At 42.3% G+C, this 21522-nt stretch overlaps 1 non-coding gene and 1 pseudogene across 1 annotated transcript; one reads left to right on the top strand and one right to left on the bottom strand.

Moving 5' to 3' along the window:
• Nucleotides 1-893: 893 nt before the first annotated feature.
• Nucleotides 894-2177, bottom strand: LOC101594915 (annotated as a pseudogene).
• Nucleotides 2178-5816: 3639 nt separating this feature from the next.
• On the top strand, nucleotides 5817-6007 carry LOC123456435. The gene has a single exon (XR_006634535.1). It is a non-coding gene; the product is annotated as a U2 spliceosomal RNA (small nuclear RNA).
• Nucleotides 6008-21522: the final 15515 nt, after the last annotated feature.

The raw sequence follows: 21522 nt of genomic DNA, 5'->3' as shown, positions 1-21522 counted from the left end.
CCTGCTGGTCCGCGTGCGGCAACGGCTGCGCCCAGGTGCCACGCCTGCTCCCCGCGCCGGCAGCGCCCCTTCGCGTGTGGCCCGGGCAGCGCCTTCTTGGGACGCGACAGCTTGACGTCACCCGCCGGCGCTGGCGGGACGCGGACGCGCTGCCCCAGAGCCCCGCGACCCGGGCTGCGAGCCGAAGCCGCTGGACCTGAGTCTGCAGGAAGGAGAACAACAAGAGACAGAATACTATTTCTGCTTGAGTCTCGGGCTGTCAAACTTTATATAAGCACATCAGACTTGTCGGTTTCAGATGTTGGAAAGTAAAATAAAAATATCCTTAGGGAAGAAAGGCTTTTCCTTGTAGGGAAATTGGGCTGTGCGTATACGTTCCTATTGTTTTTATTTTTTATTTATTTTTTTATTTTTGTAACAGGGAGTCAGAGATACTTTATTTTTACTTCTAAATCCAAAGGCTAAGTATAGCAGAGTTGTAAAAATGGAATCCCACTTAGTCTGTTTCACATGAATACTAACGTTTAATCCTGTTTTCAAAGTCCAAGAATGAAAACTTGCAATTAAACACTGAGCAAGCCACATGTTTAGGTCATATTTCTTTAAAAAGTCTTAAAGAAAAATTATGATACAGAACCTAAATTTTCAAAGTGGCATCTGTGCTATGATCAATGTTTTGAAATCTGGTTGGTCACATCAGTCATGAATTAACTTTTAATTAAAAAAAAAAAACACAAGTAACTAATTGAGCTTTATACTTTTTCTATGCCACTATAGCTTTCTTTCACGTCATTTTAATGTTGATCTTCACTTTATGCTGTTTTCAGTATTCTTCAAACAATCTTCAAAAAGTAATCCTCTGTCTGATCTGAGCTCTTATCAGATAGATCAGTTTTAATTGGACTGAGTGTCACCTTCAGATTTTATGTCTTCACTGGTCCCATTGACCTCGTTCTTAGAATCACTTTCCTTCGAGTCAGTGTTTGTGTCTTCACTCTTTTTCTCAACTACTGGACTTCACACTCTTTTATCATCAGATCCGCTCTTTTCTTTTTCCTTGGATTTTCTATCTTGCTCTCTGTCCCGACTTTTGCTCCTGTGTTTATATGACTTTCGATCCCGGCTTTTTGATCTTCTTCGGTCCCGACTGCGAAATCTATGTTTTCTTTCTGATCTGTCATGGCTTCGACTTCTTCTTCGATCTCAGCTTCTGCTTCGCCTTCTCTCCCTACTTCGTGATCTTTTGTGCTCCCGAGACCTGCTGAATCTTCAGTCAGAGGTTCGGCTTGAGTGTCTACTTTGTGAACTTCTCTTTCGCCGTTCTCTGTCATGAGCTCTTTCCTTCTCTCTTTCTTCCTCTTCTCTTCGTCTTTTCCTTTCCCGTTCTTCCCTCTCTCTCTCCCGCTCTCTTTCTTCTCTTTCTTGCTTTTCTTTTTTGAGACGCCCATCCCTATCAGGTTCTTCAGTTCTTTTTCTTAATTTTTCTTTTAATTCTTCTATAGTGGCTTTAATTTTGGCATAGCCCATGTGTTGTTTTCCCTTCAAAAGGTCATCTACCTGGGACTGGGCATCTCCTACTGTCAAAAAGGCTCCACACACTTCCCAAACTTCCATTTGTTTTTCTTGGGCAGCAAAACTTTCAATTGTCAAGGTTGTGGATCTAAGCAATTCTCTTTCTTCTTTTAACTGTTCAACTAACTTCATCATTCCCTGGGCTTCTTCTACCTTTCCCTCAGACCCTAATTCTTCAATCTGTTGTAGGAGCACATCAATTTTGTCTGTCAGAACCTGAATCTTTTCTTCATTTTTTTCCTGTTGGACCAGCAGCCCCAGAGGACTGCTGGTTCTGAGACAATGCCAGACAAGCATGGCCTCGTCTAATTCTACGTTCTACCTCTGCAAGTAAGCTCTGTAAGTATCGCAAAAAATCTCTCATAACCAACTTTCATAAAACGAGAACTCTTCTCATACTGTTTTCTTAGATTTTCATCATGAATTTTTTCACATGGACCAAGGTCAGAACAAGTATTTGTGAACAATTCCGCAGGGCAAAAACCACAGAGATAATATCTACAAATGCTCTCGTGATCCCACCGCACATTGCTGCGCTTCTCATCCGGGGTGAGGTTTCGGTCCCGGCCCATTAACTCATCCAACAACAGTGCGTCCAAAATCATGGTGCTTCCTTTGGGCTGCTGTCCCCACCAGCCCTGGCACCCCAGCGACCAAAACACCGGTGACTCAATTGCCAAAGATCCCCCTCGGCCCCACTCTCAAGCCCGAAAGCCTCTCCTGAAGAGGAGCCGACAAGACAAAATTGTTTTTATTTTTTTAAAAAAAAATCAATCTATACCAGTGTCCCTTGCTGATATAAAGCTCTGCTGATGTCCTTGTTTCTCTTGTCAAGTGTTTTATGCATTGAATATTGTGTTATATTTCTGTTAGTTGCTGCTTTTGTGAAATTACTTTGATATCTTTTAAAAAAAATCTTAAACAGTTTTATAACAATGAACTTAATCACTTTGGGGATGCTCTGTGTGGAATCTCACATTTAAGGGGAAAGCTTTAGTTTTTAACTTCTACTCAGTTCGCTGAATTTTTGCTGCGTAATGATTTTACCCTGCCACTGTGAACCAGTTCTGCGAAAGCCAGGAGGGAGGCTTAGAGCTTTGTAAACGTAATAGAGCCTTGCTGAAAGGAATTCTAAAAATACAGTTCAGTAGGTGCGTTTGGAAAGCGTTGCTGTATTAATTTGCAGCCTGTCTCGAGCCGGCCAGGTGGGCTGCGGGCTTTGCCTGCGAGGCAGCGGCAGGTCTTGGTGACAGGCGCTTGCATTGCCAGCGCTGCAATGCTCGCAACTTTGCGCCAGGACGTCCTGTCACGGTCACGGCGTGTTTTATTCCAAGCTCACCATGGCTTGGCTTAACAAGAGACTTTTTATTGTTGTTGTTAGGGCCACTTAGTTAAACTAGGCTTTGTAAAGCTATAGCAGAACTAAGGTCTATGATTTTTGGATCGATTTCCTGAAGAAATCAAAATGCAGGGCTATTAAGTCTGAGAGTTCCATCTAATAATTAAGTTTTATTCTTCCAGGTCTGGCTTCTGCTCCCTATGCCCAGCAATCCTGACAACACTTCAAAGCAGCCTTCTTTTACAAGCACCTATAAATAAGTTTACCATCAGAGCCCTCCCTTGCGCCTCAGATTGCCAAGAACATCAGATATTATTTTAAATGTTTTATATTGGGCATATAATAGAAATGTACAAAGAGACCATTTTAGTCTAGTTTTCTATGTAATTTCAACACAGATGACATTTTCCTGTTAATATTATTCCCCATTAAAATATATTTCACTTTTAGCCAGGCATGGTGGCTCATGCCTTTAATCCCAGCACTCGGGAGGCAGAGGTGATAGAATCACCATGAGTTTGAGGCCGCCCTGAGACTACATAGTGAATTCCAGGTCAGCCTGGGCTAGAGTGAGACCCTACCTCGAGAAACCAAAAAAAAAAAAATCACTTTTGTTAACTTTAGAGGAAAGATACTGTATATCATAAATGTGAATTCTAGCTACATATTGACATGTGTTTTTTTTTTTTCTTTTAAAAGGCTATTAAAAAACCTTTTAGGCTGGAGAGATGGCTTAGCGGTTAAGCGCTTGCCAGTGAAGCCTGTGGACCCCGGTTCGAGGCTCGATTCCCCAGGACCCATGTTAGCCAGATGCACAAAGGGGTGCACGCATCTGGAGTTCGTTTGCAGTGGCTGGAAGCCCTGGTGTGCCCATTCTCCCTCCCTCCCTCTCTCTCTTTCCCTCTCTCTCTCTCTCTCTCTCTCTCTCTCTCTCTCTCTCTGCCTGCCTTTCTCTCTCTCTCAAATAAATAAATAAAAATAAACAAAAAAAAAGAATACTCATAGAAAAAAAAAAACTTTTAGATCAAGAGAGAACTAGGCAGAGTGGTGCATGCCTTTATCTCAGCACTTGGCAGGTAGAGCCAAGAGGATCAGGAGTTTAAGGCCAGCCTCAACTACATAGTGAGTTCTGTTGGGAGCCATGAACCAAACCTCAGCCATGTTAACAGAGACTGCCATATAGCAAGTTAAAGTTTCTACTTCCTCACCTAATATTCAACTACCAGAAACAATGGGATTGTACACCTGGCCAAACATTCCCCCCATCCTGCCGGTAGCTAATGAAGAAACAAAGGCATTGCAGTTTAACCAGTAACTCTGTGATCTTTGCCCTAACTATGTCCCCTTCCCCCTACAACTCCTTGCCCTGACCACATCCCCTTCCCTCTACAACCCTGTATAAACCTACATGTAAGAATAAACTCTCGAGGCTGTGACAAATGTCTAGCATGGTCTCCTTCTTGTGTCTGTTTGTCTTTCACCCAGGTTAGCTTCTCCTTGAGTCCTTGTTCAACTCCCCGCTGGCCAGGGCAAGTGGCGCCCAAGAACGTGGGGTCCAAGGTACGAAGTGTGACCTGGGCGTCGCTCGAGTGGACAGCTGTCCCAACCATTAGACCGCCACCCCACCGGAGGGGTGAGTGAAGGTCTGCATAGAGGTCACTACAGGCAATACACCTGTAATACAGACCTGCACCAAGATCAACGCAGAAAAAGCCCGCCTGCGAAACTGATCTGTTTGAGGTAAGCGATGAATTTTAGGCAATTAAAGTAAAGACTATTCAGTCTTTTTTTCAAGGCACAAGAACTGCGGGACTTCCTTTTTGCACTTCTTTTCCTCCTTTTACTTTTGGTTGGTGCCATCGCGTGGAATTGCAACATAGCGACAGGGCAACTGAAGCCTCTTGGCCAGGGCTACCCTCTGGCATTGGCTGAAGGCCCCTAGCTCCCTGTGCAAATCCCGACAGCCTGTTCAGGCATTGGCAAAGACCTCCTATCTATCCTCTCTTCCTATCAACAAAACTGGGTACGCAACAGCCAGTAAATGCTCTTGGAGAAGCTGCCAGTTCTTAAAATTGCGGTCAGGCTCATCGGTGAACCCCCCCCCCCATGCCAGTTCTCCCACCGGGAACGTTGCCCTCTGGTCTTGCTGTTTCTCCTCTTTCCTTTTCTATCATGGGACAGACCCTAAGTAAACATAAACTGTTGAAAGGCTTAAAACTTCTCTCAAAGCACAAGGAACACGGGTTAAAGAAAAAAAAAAAGATTAAACAAAGAGTAAAAAGGAGCTAATTGCCATAGTAAAAGATATTTTAAAAGCACAAGGAATTAAGATTGTTTCAAGTTCTGTAAGCAAGTTTTTGATTTCATCAGGAGGATTTGTTCTTTGTGTGTGTGTGTGTGTGTGTGTGTATGTGTGCTCATTGTGCTTGCTAGTCGTGTCATGTTTGTGACTATTTGTAACTAAAGAGATGAGATGGATGCAGGTGACATTCCTTTCTCTTCTAGAAAACCATTCAAGAAAATCAAAGACCTAAGCATAGAAATTAAAAAGGAAAAGTTAAATATCTTTTACAGGAGTAAATTTGCCAGATATTTATTCTAGATCAAGTTCACCTTACATAGAAAATTATTAAAAACAACAAAACTTCCTCTAAAGAGGTAACTTATAATTTGCCAGATATTTTTAAAAAGATTTTAATGTCCTGTTACTTAAAAGGAGGAGGCAACTGACCTGACTTCTGAGCCAGCCTGCCTCAAGATAACAACACAATTTGCCTTAGCTACTCCTAATAAAATAATTTCCAAGTGTGTTATTGGTATTAATGATATAAAATTGTATATTAAGACTGTTTTCTTTTAAGTAATAGATTTGGTGTAATTTTTTTAATAGCCTTATAAGAAAGATATTACTTCTCGGCCTTTTGGCTAAGATCAAGTGTAGTATCTGTTCTTATCAGTTTAATATCTGATATGTCCTCTATCTGAGGACAATATATTAAATGGATTTTTGGAGCTTGGAGTTGGAATAGGAGCTTACTCCGTCCACTCCACGCATCGACCTGGTATTGCAATACTTCCAGGAACGGTGCACCCCCTCAGGGGAATAAAAAAAAAAAGAAAAGAAAAGAAAAGATAATTAATGATGGGGTGAGATGAATTGATTGAAGGAACTGGGAAAGAATTTTTCAATGTTGGGACATAGAATGCTCATTAAAAATGCTTTTTGAGTGGTACTGAGAATGTTAAAGTATGTGGATAAAGATGTGCGTATGTAGGAAAGAATTTTCAGGCTAAACCTAAACGCCATGCCTAAAGTTAGAGATTCTTGATGAATTGACTGAAGGAACTGGGAAAGAATTTTTCAATGTTGGGACATAGAATGCTCGTTAAAAATGCTTTTTGAGTGGTACTAAGAATATTAAGGTATGTGGATAAAGATGTGCGTATGTAGGAAAGAATTTTCAGGCTAAACCTAAACACCATGCCTAAAGTTAGAGATTCTTCAACTGCTTACAGACTCTTAAGGATACTCTAAAAGTTTTATATAGGGATATAGTCTTAATCTAAATTCATCTTGCATTAGCCACAGGTGATGCCTATGTTAGGTGGGTCACAAAGTCATAAGTAAAGATGTAATTGGAGGTTTAACCAGGTTAAACATAGACAAGAGTCTATCACCTTGTGTTTTGCAAATGGGCAAATTTGCTATGTAAAAACGAACAACTTCGAAATAGGAAAGAAATGTCAGGATGCTTATCTCTCTGCTCTGTAATTTCATTTTGTTCTTGCTTTCCAACATATCCTACTTAAATTCATGGAAAGCTGGACTCTGAAAAAAAAAAAACAGATGGAACCCCCTTTATCTCAAGCCCCATGCAAGTTTAAGCCATGTGTCCCCCAGACTCTGACTAGAGACAAAAATGGCCAATTGTCTCTGACAAGGAAAAAGGAATACAGCATATAACTGTGGTTCTCTTTAGCTCATCTTTTTTTTTTTTTTAATTTTTATTAACATTTTCCATGATTATAAAATATATCCCATGGTAATTCCCTCCCTCCCCACCCCCACACTTTCCCGTTTGAAATTCCATTCTCAATCATATTACCTCCCCATTACAATCATTGTAATTACATATATACAATATCAACCTATTAAGTATCCTCCTCCCTTCCTTTCTCCACCCTTTATGTCTCCTTTTCAACTTACTGGCCTCTGCTACTAAGTATTTTCATTCTCACACAGATGCCCAGTCATCTGTAGCTAGGATCCCCATATGAGGGAGAACATGTGGCGCTTGGCTTTCTGGGCCTGGGTTACCTGACTTAGTATAATACTTTCCAGGTCCATCCATTTTTCTGCAAATTTCATAACTTCATTTTTCTTTACCGCTGAGTAGAACTCCATTGTATAAATGTACCACATCTTCATTATCCACTCATCTGTTGAGGGACATCTAGGCTGGTTCCATTTCCCAGCTATTATAAATTGAGCAGCAATAAACATGGTTGAGCATGTACTTCTAAGGAAATGAGATGAGTCCTTTGGATATATGCCTAGGAGTGCTATAGCTGGGTCATATGGTAGATCAATCTCTAGCTGCTTTAGGAACCTCCACACTGTTTTCCACAATGGCTGGACCAGATTGCATTCCCACCAGCAGTGCAGAAGGGTTCCTTTTTTTCCACATCCCCGCCAACATTTATGATCATTTGTTTTCATGATGGTGGCCAATCTGACAGGAGTGAGATGGAATCTCAATGTAGTTTTAATCTGCATTTCCCTGATGACTAGTGACGTAGAACATTTTTTTAGGTGCTTATATGCTATTTGTATTTCTTCCTTTGAGAACTCTCTATTTAGCTCCTTAGCCCATTTTTTGATTGGCTTGTTTGATTCCTTATTGGTTAACTTTTTGAGTTCTTTGTATATCCTAGATATTAATCCTCTATCAGATATATAGCTGGCGAAGATTTTTTCCCATTCTGTAGGTTGCCTCTTTGCTTTTTTCACTGTGTCCTTTGCGGTGCAAAATCTTTGTAATTTCATTAGGTCCCAGTGGTTAATCTGTGGTTTTATTGCCTGAGCAATTGGGGTTGTATTCAGAAAGTCTTTGCCAAGACCAATATGTTGAAGGGTTTCCCCTACTTTTTCCTCTAGCAGTTTCAAAGTTTCCGGTCTGATGTTAAGGTCTTTAATCCATTTGGACTTAATTCTTGTGCATGGCGAGAGAGAAGAATCTATTTTCATCCTTCTGCAGATATTTATCCAGTTTTCAAAACACCATTTGCTGAAGAGGCTGTCTCTTCTCCAATGAGTATTTTTGGCATTTTTATCGAATATCAGGTGGCTATAGCTACTTGGGCTTACATCTGGGTCCTCTATTCTGTTCCACTGATCTACATGTCTGTTTTTGTGCCAGTACCATGCTGTTTTTGTTACTATGGCTCTGTAGTATAGGTTAAAATCAGGTATGGTGATACCACCAGCCTCTTTTTTGTTGCTCAGTTAGCTCATCTCTTATGAACACCTAAAGTCACATCTGTTAGATAAAGTCTCTCACTAGACAAAATGTTAAATAGATAAACTGAGTCTTATGATAAGGCCTCACTCATTAACAGGTCACTGATGCTAATTTGTTATGATTTAAGGGTTATAAAACTGGCTTTAAGGGGCTGGAGAGATGGCTTAGCGGCAAAGCGCTTGCCTGTGAAGCCTAAGGACCCCGGTTCGAGGCTCGGTTCCCCAGGACCCACGTTAGCCAGATGCACAAGGGGGCGCACGCATCTGGAGATCGTTTGCAGAGGCTGGAAGCCCTGGCGTGCCCATTCTCTCTCCCTCCCTCTATCTGTCTTTCTCTCTCTGTCTGTCGCTCTCAAATAAATAAATAAATAAATTTTAAAAAAACCTGGCTTTAAGACTCTCTCAGTAAAGTAAATTAGGTTCCTCTTTTCATCAAGGTTTTAGCTATTCTAAAGATAAAGGCTCACATAGAAATGGTTAATTTCCAAAGGTAAAGTACTCATACCTAAAGACATTGTAACTTTACAGGTAACTTCTGTCTTATTTATGCTAATTTTATTGAATGGTCATAACTAGGTTTAATCACTTAGGTTTAAGTGATTTAATTTCAGTAATAATAACTTTCATCTTCCTGGGATTTCTTGGAATAGCTTACTTAAACTTTATCAAATTTAAGTCATGGGTAAAACATAAAATTGTTTTATATTAATAAAAATTTCTGTGGTACATAAAAATCAATAGCTATCAAGTTTAAGCCAAAATCACTGGTTGTCAAATAATATTTTTCTTTCAAAAACTTTATCAAAGGTTATATTAATATTTACTTAGCTGTTTTGGCTCAGAAAAGACCAAATTCTACTCTATTGTATGTAAAGTAACTGTCTCAATTTTGGCACCATGATAACAATTTGTTAGATTTGGTTAACTTACATTCAAAAATTCTAACTATACAAAACAGCCATCTTGATTTTGATGCTACTAAGGCTGCTAATGATTTATTTACTACAATGAAGTCTGTGTTGCCTGGTTGGGACTCTCTAAATTCCTGGATAGGCAGCTTTGCAGCTGTGGGAGTTTGCCTTCTGCTTCTCTTATGCCCATTGCCTTTTTTCTTCAAGTGTTTAATGAAGTCTATTGTAAATGTTCACACAGAGGTCTGAGCTATACACTATAGGACATGTCCCTGGCTCTCTCAGACTTTATCCTACTTCTCCCTGAATTTTGTCCACTGATGGCCAGAGATGGATAAGAAAGAAGGAGGAGAATCTAAAACAGAGAAACCTGCTGGGTCAAAAAACACTGAGAATAAGGTAATCTCCATTGTGATGGGCTAAGCAAACAACGGTACTTTAAAACTTTTAAAATGATAGGTTTATCTAAACAGGTGGTCAGAGGCCTCCACAATGGAGTGTTTCTGGAATGCCCTTAAAATGGAGATTGCTCCAGGACCTTAGAAAAATGAATCAGGCCATGGTACCTATGGGAGCCGTACAACCAGGCCTCCCCACTCCAGTAGCAATTCCTGCAGGATATAGTAAAATCATTATTGACCTAAAGATTGCTTTTTTACAATTCCCTTACCCTCTGAGGATCATCAGCATTTTGCATTTAGTTTACCTGTGTTAAATTTTAGAGGCCCTAAAGATAGTGGAGGCTACAATTCTGAGCCAAAGGGTCACTTTTATCTCTTATGAAAAGCCTCTTCTCCTGGTCATTTGTGCCACTGTCTTTACACCCACTGGGGTGTTCTGGCAGGAGGGGCCCCTCTTCTGGGTCCATTTACCCTCCAAAAGTTAAAAATGGGGGATTTATATCCCATAAAAGGCTCTCCAAGAAATATCCTTCATCATGCCTTGTTTATCCTAAACTTTTTAACCCTTGATACTCAGGGAAATTCAGCTGCTGATAGCCTTTGGTGCACAAATTCAAAAAATACCTTTGCCAAAGCCATGTGGAAAGATCCTTTAACTTTAAATGGAATGGCCCAGACCCAGTACTCATTTGGGGCCGAGGATCAGTATGCTTGTCTGACCAGAGAGACTTGTAAAACAAGCTGATGATCCTCCAGTGACATCTCATATATCCAGTGAAGAAACACTTCCCTGAGAGAATCTCCCTTTTTTCCCTAACAGGACAAAGCTGGAAGGACCTCTACTTATCTTAATCCTCTCACTCACAATCGGACCCGTTATTATAATTAAAATCATGTCTTTTATATGTCAACAGATTAAAGCCATTAAGATGCAGCCTTTACAGGTCCATTATCACAGACTGGAGCTGGCAGATGGAGGCGTTGCCACTGAAGACTTGCCACCTGCAGCTGTCACTCTCCATTTATCTTACATTCTGTACCTATTTACTATACTACTGTCCTCTATACCTCTGCTATCGCTCCGGTCTACCTGTCTTGGCCAAATAGCTACCCCTCCTTTAGGAGCTGCATAGGATCCAGACCTATACATATCAGCTCACAATGAAGTGAGTGTGTTATGGGCACCAACGTGGATGCGAGGCAAAGCACTGCAGGGGAAGGTCCTTATCTGACCGCTTCTGGATTCCCTGAGAGGTATAGCTGGCTTGCATGGAGGTTGGTACCATAACTGTTATCACTAAGGCCATGCCTCGCTCTCCGGCCACATAGGCCCTGCCTCCCCTCCCCAAAAGTTACCAAGGGCCAAAGATTGTGAGAAAAAGACATCCCATGGGAGGAGTCGGGTCCCTACTTCCCCAGTTGGTTAATGCCCATCGCTGCAAAGTGGGCCTTCCCCTCTTTTTGTATAAAAGAAGGGAGGAGATGTTGGGAAACATGAACCAAACCTCAGCCATGTTAACAGAGACTGCCATATAGCAAGTTAAAGTTTCTACTTCCTCACCTAATACTCAACTACCAGAAACAAAGACTGCAATATAGCAAGTTAAGTTTCTACTTCCTCACCTAATATTCAACTACCAGAAACAATGGGATCGTACACCTGGCCAAACATTCCCCCATCCTGCCGGTAGCTAATGAAGAAACAAAGGCATTGCAGTTTAACCAGTAACTCTGTGATCTTTGCCCTAACTATGTCCCCTTCCCCCTACAACTCCTTGCCCTGACCACGTTCCCTTCCCCCTACAACCCTGTATAAACCTACATGTAAGAATAAACTCTTGAGGCTGTGACAAATGTCTAGCATGGTCTCCTTCTTGTGTCTGTTTGTCTTTCACCCAGGTTAGCTTCTCCTTGAGTCCTTGTTCAACTCCCCGCTGGCCAGGGCAGAGTTCAAGGCTATATGAGACCCTATCTCAAAAGACAAAACTGAAATAAAAACAAAAGAATAGCAAAGTAATAGTAGCAATTTATAGTGATAATATATCGGAAAGCCCTATTGGTTTTGATATAATTTCCTGTCTCTTTTCTTTACCGTATCTTTCATTGATTGGGGTTTACACTATTACCAGCCTGAAGGCTGTGCTCTAACTTGGAGTGTACTTACAGAAGTGGGAACTTGTCACCTGGCCATTTAAAGCCTGAACAAGATTTGCCTTCATCCTCAATCCATCACCAGCACCACTACTCTCAGATTTATACAGGTAAGTAGGGCTTTACATCAAAGAAATGAGACAAAATAAAAATGTTATTCTCAGCCAGGCTTGGTGGTGCAGGCCTGTAATCCCAGCAACTCAGGAGACTGAGGTAAAGATCATGAGTTCAGGAACTTCTTGTCTTAAAATAACAAGTTAAAACACCACTCGTACTCGCATCTGGCACTGAGAGTAAACAGGGTGAAACCCATTTTACACTTGACTAAATTCACTGCAAGATTTGTCCAAGGCCATACATGTTGTTGAATGGTAGAGTTAGAACCGGAGCTTAAACCTCCTGATATCAATATTAACACTGAAGTTTCTGTTTGTAGGGCATCAAATCCAGTCTTAATTAGCAAGAAGAACATCTGGAGGAGCTTTATCATGCTAATATTAATAACAATAGTTCAATTAATAATTTATTAAGTATTTCTTTTGTACCAGGCATTGTGCCAAGGCTTTCCTGAACCCCCTTATTTAATCACCACAACTCAGAGATGCACTATTATTGTCTCTGTTCTGCAGAAAGAACAATTGAGCACAGAGATGCATGAAGACGTTACATATGCACACAGCTGGGAGGTGTTGAAGTTAAGAACTTAAGACTCTGATATTGGAGGGTTATTTTCACCAAGGTCATCAGAAGGTCATGCAGCCCATCTTTAAAAAAAATCTCGTTTTAAAGCAAGACCATGTCTTTAATCTGAGCACTTGAGAAGCTGAACTAGGAGGATCATCAATGTGAATTTGAGCCCAGAGCAAACTCCAGGTTTAGTTTGGGCTAGAATGAGACCCTGCCTCCCTGGTTCGAGGCTCAATTCCCCAGGACCCACGTTAGCCAGATACACAAGGGGCTGCACGTGTCTGGAGTTCGTTTGCAGTGGCTGGAGGCCCTGGCACGCCCATTCTCTCTCTCTCTCTCTCTCTCTCTCTCTCTCTCTCTCTCTCTCTCTCTCTCTCGGCCTCATTCTCTCTCCACTTGTCCCTCTCAAATAAATAAATAAAGCAGAAATAAAAATTAAAAAAAAAATTATGGGACACAATGAAGGCAGTCCTCAGGGGAAAATTCATAGCACTAAATGCCTTCATAATAAAGACAGACAACTCCCAAATCAATAACCTAACCATCCACCTAAAGGCACTCGAAAAGCAAGAAAAATCCAACCCAAAAAGCTCCAGAAGGAAAGAAATAATTAAGATCAGAGCAGAAATTAGTGAATTGGAAACTAAGAAAAAAATTAAGAAAATTGACAAAACAAAGAGCTGGTTCTTTGAAAAAAAGAATAAGATTGACAAACCCATGGCCAACTTGAACAAGCAAAAAAAAAAAAAAAAAAAGATGCTTCAAATTAACAAAATTTGAAATGAAAAAGGAGAAATCACAATAGACATAAGTGAAATTGGGAGAATCATCAGGACTTATTTCAAAACCTCTACTCTGCTGGGCGTGGTGGCACACACCTTTAATCCCAGCACTTGGGAGGCAGAGGTAGGAGGATTGCCGTGAATTCGAGGCCACCCTGAGACTACATAGTGAATTCCAGGACAGCCTTGGCTAGAGTGAGACCCTACCTCAAAAATCAAACAAACAAACAAACAAAAAGCCTCTACTCCATAAAACTGGATAATGTGGAGGAGATGGATAAATTCCTGGACACATACCATTTATCAAAACTAAACTCAGGGCTGGAGAAATGGCTTAGCAGTTAAGTGCTTGCCTGTGAAGCCTAACGACACTGGTTCAAGGCTCAACTCCCCAGGACCCACGTTAGCCAGATGCACAAGGGGGTACACGCATCTGGAGTTCGTTTGCAGTGGCTGGAAGCCCTGGAGCACCCATTCTCTCCCTCTCTCTCTCTCTCTCTATCTCTCTCTCTCCCTTTCTCTCTCTGACTGTCACTCTCAAATCAATAAAAAATGAATAAAAAAAACTAAACTCAGAGCAGATTAATCTCCTAAACAAACCTATTATACTCATTGAGATTGAAAAAGTAATAAATAAATAAATAAACTCCCCAATATTGCCTTGATGAACTTAGATGCAAAGATCCTGAACAAAATCCTCACAAACCGAATCCAACGACACATCAAAAGCATTATCCACCTTGATCAAGTGGGATTCATCCCAGGAACTCATGGGTGGTTCAATATATGGAAATCTGTCAATGTAATACACCACATAAACAAGGTTAAGCACAAAAACCACATGATCATTTCGATGATGCAGAAAAGGCCTTTGACAAAATACAACATGACTTCATGGTCAAAACTTTGGAGAGAATTGGCATGGTTGGTTCATATCTTATCATAATAAAGGCAATATACAAAGCTCCTATGACCCAAATAATACTTAGTGGAGAGAGACTGGAGGAATTCCCATTGAGATCAGGAAGACAGGGTTGTCCACTCTCACCTCTGCTCTTCAATATAGTACTGGAAGTCCTAGCTCAAGCAATAAGACAGGAGAAAGAAATAAAAAGGGATACAATTTGGAAAGGAAGATGTTAAGATAGCTCTATTTGCTGATGACATGATTGTATACGTAAGAGACCCGAGAGACTCCATCCCAAAACTCCTGAAGGTGATTCACTCCTATATCAAAGTAACAGGATAAAAAATCAGGGCTGGAGAGATGGCTTAGTGGTTAAGCGCTTGCCTGTGAAGCCTAAGGACCCTGGTTTGAGGCTTGGTTCCCCAGGTCCCACCTTAGCCAGATGCACAAGGGATGCATGCATCTGGAGTTCGTTTGCAGTGGCTGGAAGCCCTGGCATGCCCATTCTCTCTCTCTCCCTCTATCTGTCTTTCTCTCTGTGTCTGTCACTCTCAAATAAATAAAAAATGAACAAAAAACATATAAAAAAATCAATGCACAAAAATCAGTAGCCTTTCTATATGCAAATGACAAAGATACAGAGAAAAAAAATAAGGGACATGGTCCCATTTTCAATAGCAACAACAACAAAAATACCTTGGAATAACATTAACCAAGGAAGTGAAAGATCTATACAACAAAAACATAAAAACACTCAAAAAAGAAATTGAGGAGGACTTGAGAAAATGGAAAGACCTCCCATGCTCCTGGATAGGCAGAATTAAAATTGTGAAGATGGCAACCCTACCAAAGGCAATAAACAGATTTAATGCAATTCCAATTAAAATCCCAACATTTTTCTTCACAGAGATAGAAAAAAATGATCTCAAATTTCATATGGAAAGGCAGACGGCTTCAGATATCCAAGCATATACTCAGCAAAAGAAATATCTCTGGAGGCATCACCATACCTGATCTAAAGCTATATTTCAAAGCCATAGTAATAAAAACAGCATGGTACTTGTTGGGCCCTGAATGGCCCAGGAGTGAGGCCTAGTGGAACCTCCTGAGCCTAGCTGAAGTTTGGCGACCTGTCTCTGGCCAGCTATGACTCACCAAGACGCCTAATGGCTTCTTGCCTTCCACCTCCGCATAGGAGTTGGAATTATCATTTCAATAGTCACAGTTTACTATTGGCCCTTACCTCTCCTGCTGGCCTAAAATCTCTGCCTTCATTCCCAACATTATATAGGCAACTGCCTATAACAATAAAACGAGTTCCTGTGAGTTCCTGCTTCCACAAGAATCCTGACTCAGTGTGGTTTTTCTCCGGTGACTTGGAGAGATTCTGGGTTGTACGATGCCCACCTTCCTTCTCAACCCCTTGGGAGGAACCAGCAGGCCTGGTCCTTCCTCAGCACTACCTGCCCTCTGGCAGAGCCTGGCATCTGGTGCCCAACGTGGGGCTCCAGGAACCTGGCAGACTAGTGCCCCGTGAGAGGCATTTATTGAGGAGGTCAATCAGTGTGTGGGTGAGCATACCCTCATGAGTTATGAGGCAGTCTCCATATTTAATGTGCTAAACTTTGCTTCTATAACCTGTACTTGCTTGTCAACATCTCTTTGGTCTCTTTCTCTTTCTTTTCACTTTCAGTTTGCAGACAAGCTGCATCTGCGACTTTTGTACAACATGCTAACCTATCTTTTGGATCCTTGTGGTTATGTTGTACTCGTGTGTCTGTGGGTTGCTATCACCCTAATTTTATGGACATTTCTCTCTCAACTTTATAATATGGGACAGTCTACCTCTAAATCCAACCCTGCCTTAGAATTTCTCAGGGCACTGCTAAAGTATAGGGCTTAATCTGACTGGTAATCAGGCTCAACAGACCTGGGATTGCCTTCTCAAGCTGGCACCATAGGTGCTGGAAGGAAATCTCTTTGACTGGGACATGTGGGATAGGGTAGAGGCCCTTGTTTGTTGGGCACATATGGAGAAAGGTCAAATACCCCCCCCCAGGGGTCCTCCCTACGATCTTAGCCCTCAAGGACTGCTTCCCTCCAAGGCCAACCAAACATAAACAAAAGACAGTAGAAAAAGAGTATACAGCCTGATCTGGCTACTCCTCCTGTAGATACAGCTTTAAAAACCCCACAACAGGATACATCTTTATACTCCTCACTCAATCCCTTTGACAGTGCTCCCTAGCCTTTCAGGGGACCTCCTCTACCTCCTCCATTGACACTTTCTGGAACCCCTTGGCCCCTTCTTCATATTTGGCCACCAAGCCACCAGAAAATAAAACTACTTTTTTATTTCCCATCAATCTAAATCCTGGGGCAATTGCCCTGCTGCCTGGTGTCTGTTGGAAGCTCAGAACCTTAAGGAGATTAAAAAGGCGGTCTCGGAGGATGGACCCAACTCTCCTTGGGCTGAGACCCTATTACAGGGACTTGCCCATCAACCTTGTACAACCCAAGATTGGAAAAATCTAGTCAGGGCTGTCTTGTTGGGTCCCCTATACATTAAGTGTTGTGCCTTTTTTAGAAATGAGTGCCATACACAGGCAGAACGAAACCAAAGTCAACAGCCCCCTGTGCCGATAACTTTTGGGATGCTCTCTGGTACCTCTGATCAATATGCTACAGGCACTCAACAGGCAGCTATACCTGACCTGTATAGGGACCAGGTCAGGGCACTGGGCTTGGTGGCATGGAAAAAGCTTGATGAGAGACCCTCTGAAACCCCCCCTTATGGGTATTACTCAGAAACCATCTGAGGACTTGGCTACATTTATAGATAGGGTGGAAAAAAGTCTCCAAAGAAAATTTCCCCCAGGGGCATTATGAGATCAGTTTACTAAAATGTTGGTCTGGGAAGGGATGATGGCTGATCACCACCTCGCCTGTGCAGGTCTCAGGGACAACTCCATGAGTAGATGGATTGTAGCCACCAAGGATGTTGGCACTATCTCCCATCAGGTTAGGGCCATGGCTTCCGCCCTTCAGGAAAATAAACAGAGAGATTTGGCCACTATGATCTGCGCATTACAGTTAAATCCTAAAAACTCAACATGTTTCGGGTGCGGGGATGAGGGTCACTTTAAAAAGGAGTGTCCCAACAAGACAGAGCCTCCTCCGCCCTCTGAGGGGATGACCAATACCCCTCTTACCCACTGCCCTAAATGCAATAAGGGGTTTCATTGGGCTAGGGAGTGCCGGTCAAAGTTTGACATACAGGGAAAGCCTTTAAACTCCTCCTGGGGCTCCCCTCAGCCCCATTAAATAAGGGGAAAGAGACCATCAAAGCCCATTGGACCATCCCCCTGGTCCCCGGCCTTAGACCCAAAATTATTTTAAATATTGGCAATAAAAACTTCAAATTTCTCATTGACACTGGAGTGAATCAAACGGTCCTGAGAAAGGAGGAAGTGACCCCTCCTGGCAGCTTGTGCCAGGCCTTCCCCTACTGGGAGTTGGTGGGCAGTCCACCTCCTGGGAGACTGCCATGTGGATCCCTTGGACTGACCCAGGTGGGGACAGGGAAAAAGTCCACCCTCTCGTGGTGACTGGACTCACTGCTAACTTACTGGGGCAAGAAATCCTTGGAGATGCCGAGGCTTTCATCACTACTGACCATAAGGTTTTTATAATTATATGTTAGATTAAAAAAATATATCAGGGCTGGAGAGATGGCTTAGTGGTTAAGCGCTTGCCTGTGAAGCCTATGGACCCCGGTTCGAGGCTCGGTTCCCCAGGTCCCACGTTAGCCAGATGCACAAGGGGGCGCACACGTCTGGAGTTTGTTTGCAGAGGCTGGAAGCCCTGGCGCGCCCATTCTCTCTCTCTCCCTCTATCTGTCTTTCTCTCTGTGTCTGTCGCTCTCAAATAAATAAATAAATAAATAATTTTTTTAAAAAAAGAAAAAAGTATATCAACAACAGTTTGAGGAAGAGAGGCAATTTCATCCCAATTACTCCAATGAACACCCCCAATTCTAAGGGCCACTGCCCAGCCCCCCCCCATTTAAAATCCAGTGGAGACCAGGGGATCTTATATGGGTTGGGCAGTGGCCTCTCCCTTCTTCTAAGTTACAGCAACTCCACGTATTGATCAACAGTTGGAGGCCGGACATATCTGTTCCTCCACTAGCCCCTGGAACTCTCCTGTCTTTGATATTAAAAAAGCCTAATGGGTCCTGGAGATTTTTACATGATTTAAGGAAGATCAATAAGTGCATGATCCCCTTCAGACCCCCCCAGAGGGGACTCCCATGGATCCCAGCTATTCCCAATATATACCATATTACTATCATTGACATTAAAGATTGCTTCTTCTCTATCCCTCTCCATCCAGGAGACATGGAAAAACTTGCATTCTCTGTACCCACTGTTAATTTTTGTGGCCCAGATAGGAGATTTGAGTGGACTGTCTTACATCAGGACATGGCTAATAGCCCACCCATATGTCAATATTACCTGTCATCCATTTTCTCTTCTCTTATCAATCTCCCCAATACCCTGTTTTATATTTACATGGATGATATTATTCTTGACTGCCTAGATTCCTCCACACTCCAGGACCTTACCCACCAATGTCTAACTATCCTTCATATTCACAGCTTTAAAGTAGCTCCTGAGAATGTTCAAACTGTGCCTCCCTTTAAGATCTTGGGCTTGATCCTTACCCTAGATACAGTTTCACATGTTAAACCACAACTTCATAGTCAGGATTTTTACACCTTGCCTCAACTCCAGAAGCTCTTGGGATTAATTGGATGAGGCCTTGGATACCTATAAATACTGAAGAGCTATCCCCTTTGTTTGACCTCATAAAGGATCTTAATTTCTCCTCTCAGGTAATTTTGTCCCCTTGTCATCAACAAATCTTTCATAAGATACAACAGGCTATAAATACTGCTACACTAAAGAGGTTCAATCCTGATTTTCCCATCTCCTTCTACATTTTCTCTGGGGAAACATTATGCACCGCACTGTTGGCCCAGGAAGGTGAACCCATCCAGTGGGTCCACCTCTCAATCAGTGGGATCCCCAGAGTTTATTCTATAACCAACCAGGTTGCTGATTGCCTTATTAAGGACAGACACACCTCTGTCTGCTTGTTTGGCACAGAACCTCACCTTCTTATCACTCCCTTTAAGATAACAGATTTCACCTGGCTTCAGAGAAATAATAACAGAGTTGTTACAGCTCTCAAGGGGTTTCTAGCTAAAATTGATTGCCATTATGGCCCCCACAAATGGATGAGTTCTTTAGCCAGGTTAGAATGGAAGCCCTCCCCCCCCAGACGTTTTCTGTCTCAACCTAACCCTGACTTTCTTACCGTGTTTACCAATGGAGGGCACCTGGGGGCTTCCCTAGTCATTTACCCTCCCTTAAAACAGGAAAAAGAGCCTATGCCCATAAATTTAGTCTCCCATGAGGTTGAAGGGTCAGCACAATTCAAAGAACTATTTGCTGTCGTTCTAGCTTTGGACACTACTCAAGACCCATTTAACTATTCTCTGATAGCCTTTATGTTGTTAACTTATTACCCAAACTGGTTAAGGCCCATATTAGACTGGACTCCAACCCTATATCTCCTTTGATGATTCAAGCTCATTCCCTACTCAAACAAAGAATTAACCCCATTTTTATTCAACATCTCAGGGGCCATCAAAACTTACCAGGATTTCTCTCTCAAGGAAACAATTTGGCTGATAAAATGGCTTCTATGCCTCAGTGTAACACTATTACAGAAGCTACACGCTTCCACTTATTGACCCATGTCAACTGGAGAGGTCTCAAGCACATGTTTCCACAGGTACCCAGTCAAGGACCTTAAAAAAATTGTCAGGACTTGTAAGTCCTGTCAGCCTTTCCTCCAAATACCCTCCCCCCTTCAAACTACAGGAAGCAATCCTCGAGGGCTCTGCCCTAATCATCTTTGGCAAATTGATGTTACACACTATTCTCCATTTGGAAAGCTTAAATATATCTTTCTTTCAGTCGATACCTTTTCCCGCGCCTGCTGGGCATCGGCACATGCCAGGAAAAAATCTAAACATGCCATTAGTCATGTGCTTCAATGTTTTGCCACTACTGGGCTGCCTGATCAAATTAAAACAGATAGTGACCCCTGCTTCATAAGCAAGGCCTTTATAGATTTTCTCCAGACCTGGAAAATCTCACATTCCACAGGCATCCATACAACCCCCAGGGCCAGGCTATCATTGAAAAATATTATCAGACTTTCAAGTCTCAATTACAAAATCAAAAGGGGGAATCCTTACCCCCACACAACCAACTAAAAAAGGTATTATTTACCCTAAATATTTTAAATTTTTCTAAAGAAAATAAACAATTATCCCCTTTTCAAAAACATTGGTCCTCATCCTTTACCTACAGTTCTATCTGGGTAAGATGGAAGGACCCATTGACTGGGGCCTGCAGAGGGCCTGATCCCCTCCTCACAGCAGGGAGAGGGTTTGGATGTGTCTTCCCTCAAGATGAAAAAAGACCCATTTGGGTACCAGCGAGAGACCTAAAATATTTGTCCCAACAAGGGGACACTGACAATCACTTCCCTAGGAAGTGTCCCACCCCTGAGGACTATTCCTAAAATGGTCCTTCACCCTGCTAAACTAAGTAACTCCCTCCCTTGCAGAGGATTGCTGGCTTTGCCTCCGATCTGGGCCTCTCCGGCTGCTTGCAGTACAGTGGCACGTATGACCTTAAAAAATTTCTCAGCCACTTTCCCCATCCCTGTCCAGCTTTCCCCAATGTTTCTCTGGGCATTTGGGTCCCACCTTCTCCTAATAATTCCAGTATAGATGTGGGATACATTCATCCTTCCTTCTGTACTTTTAACACAACTGAACCCAGTGCTCAACACTGCCCACCTTCTGGAATGGTTTATGTTTGTGGAGGCGAGATGTCCTATGACTTTCTGCCCACCAATTGGACGGGCCTTTGTGCCCCAGCCACCTTAATCCCAGATGTAGATATCATTCCTGGAAATGAGGCCCTCCCTACGCCCTCTTTTGATTATTTTGCAGGGAGACCGATCTCCAACAACAGCTAGATTCCCTGGCTGAGGTAGTCCTACAAAACAGGAGAGGACTAGACCTAGTAACGGCTGAAAAGGGAGGTATATGTTTGTTTTTACAGGAAAAATGCCACTTTTACACCAGTAAATCAGGAATCATCCAGG

This window comes from Jaculus jaculus, chromosome 22 (assembly GCF_020740685.1).
Source record: "Jaculus jaculus isolate mJacJac1 chromosome 22, mJacJac1.mat.Y.cur, whole genome shotgun sequence".
NCBI lineage: Eukaryota > Metazoa > Chordata > Mammalia > Rodentia > Dipodidae > Jaculus > Jaculus jaculus.
Note: the sequence above shows the minus strand (reverse complement) of the source record. Positions and strands in the feature narration are given on the sequence as shown.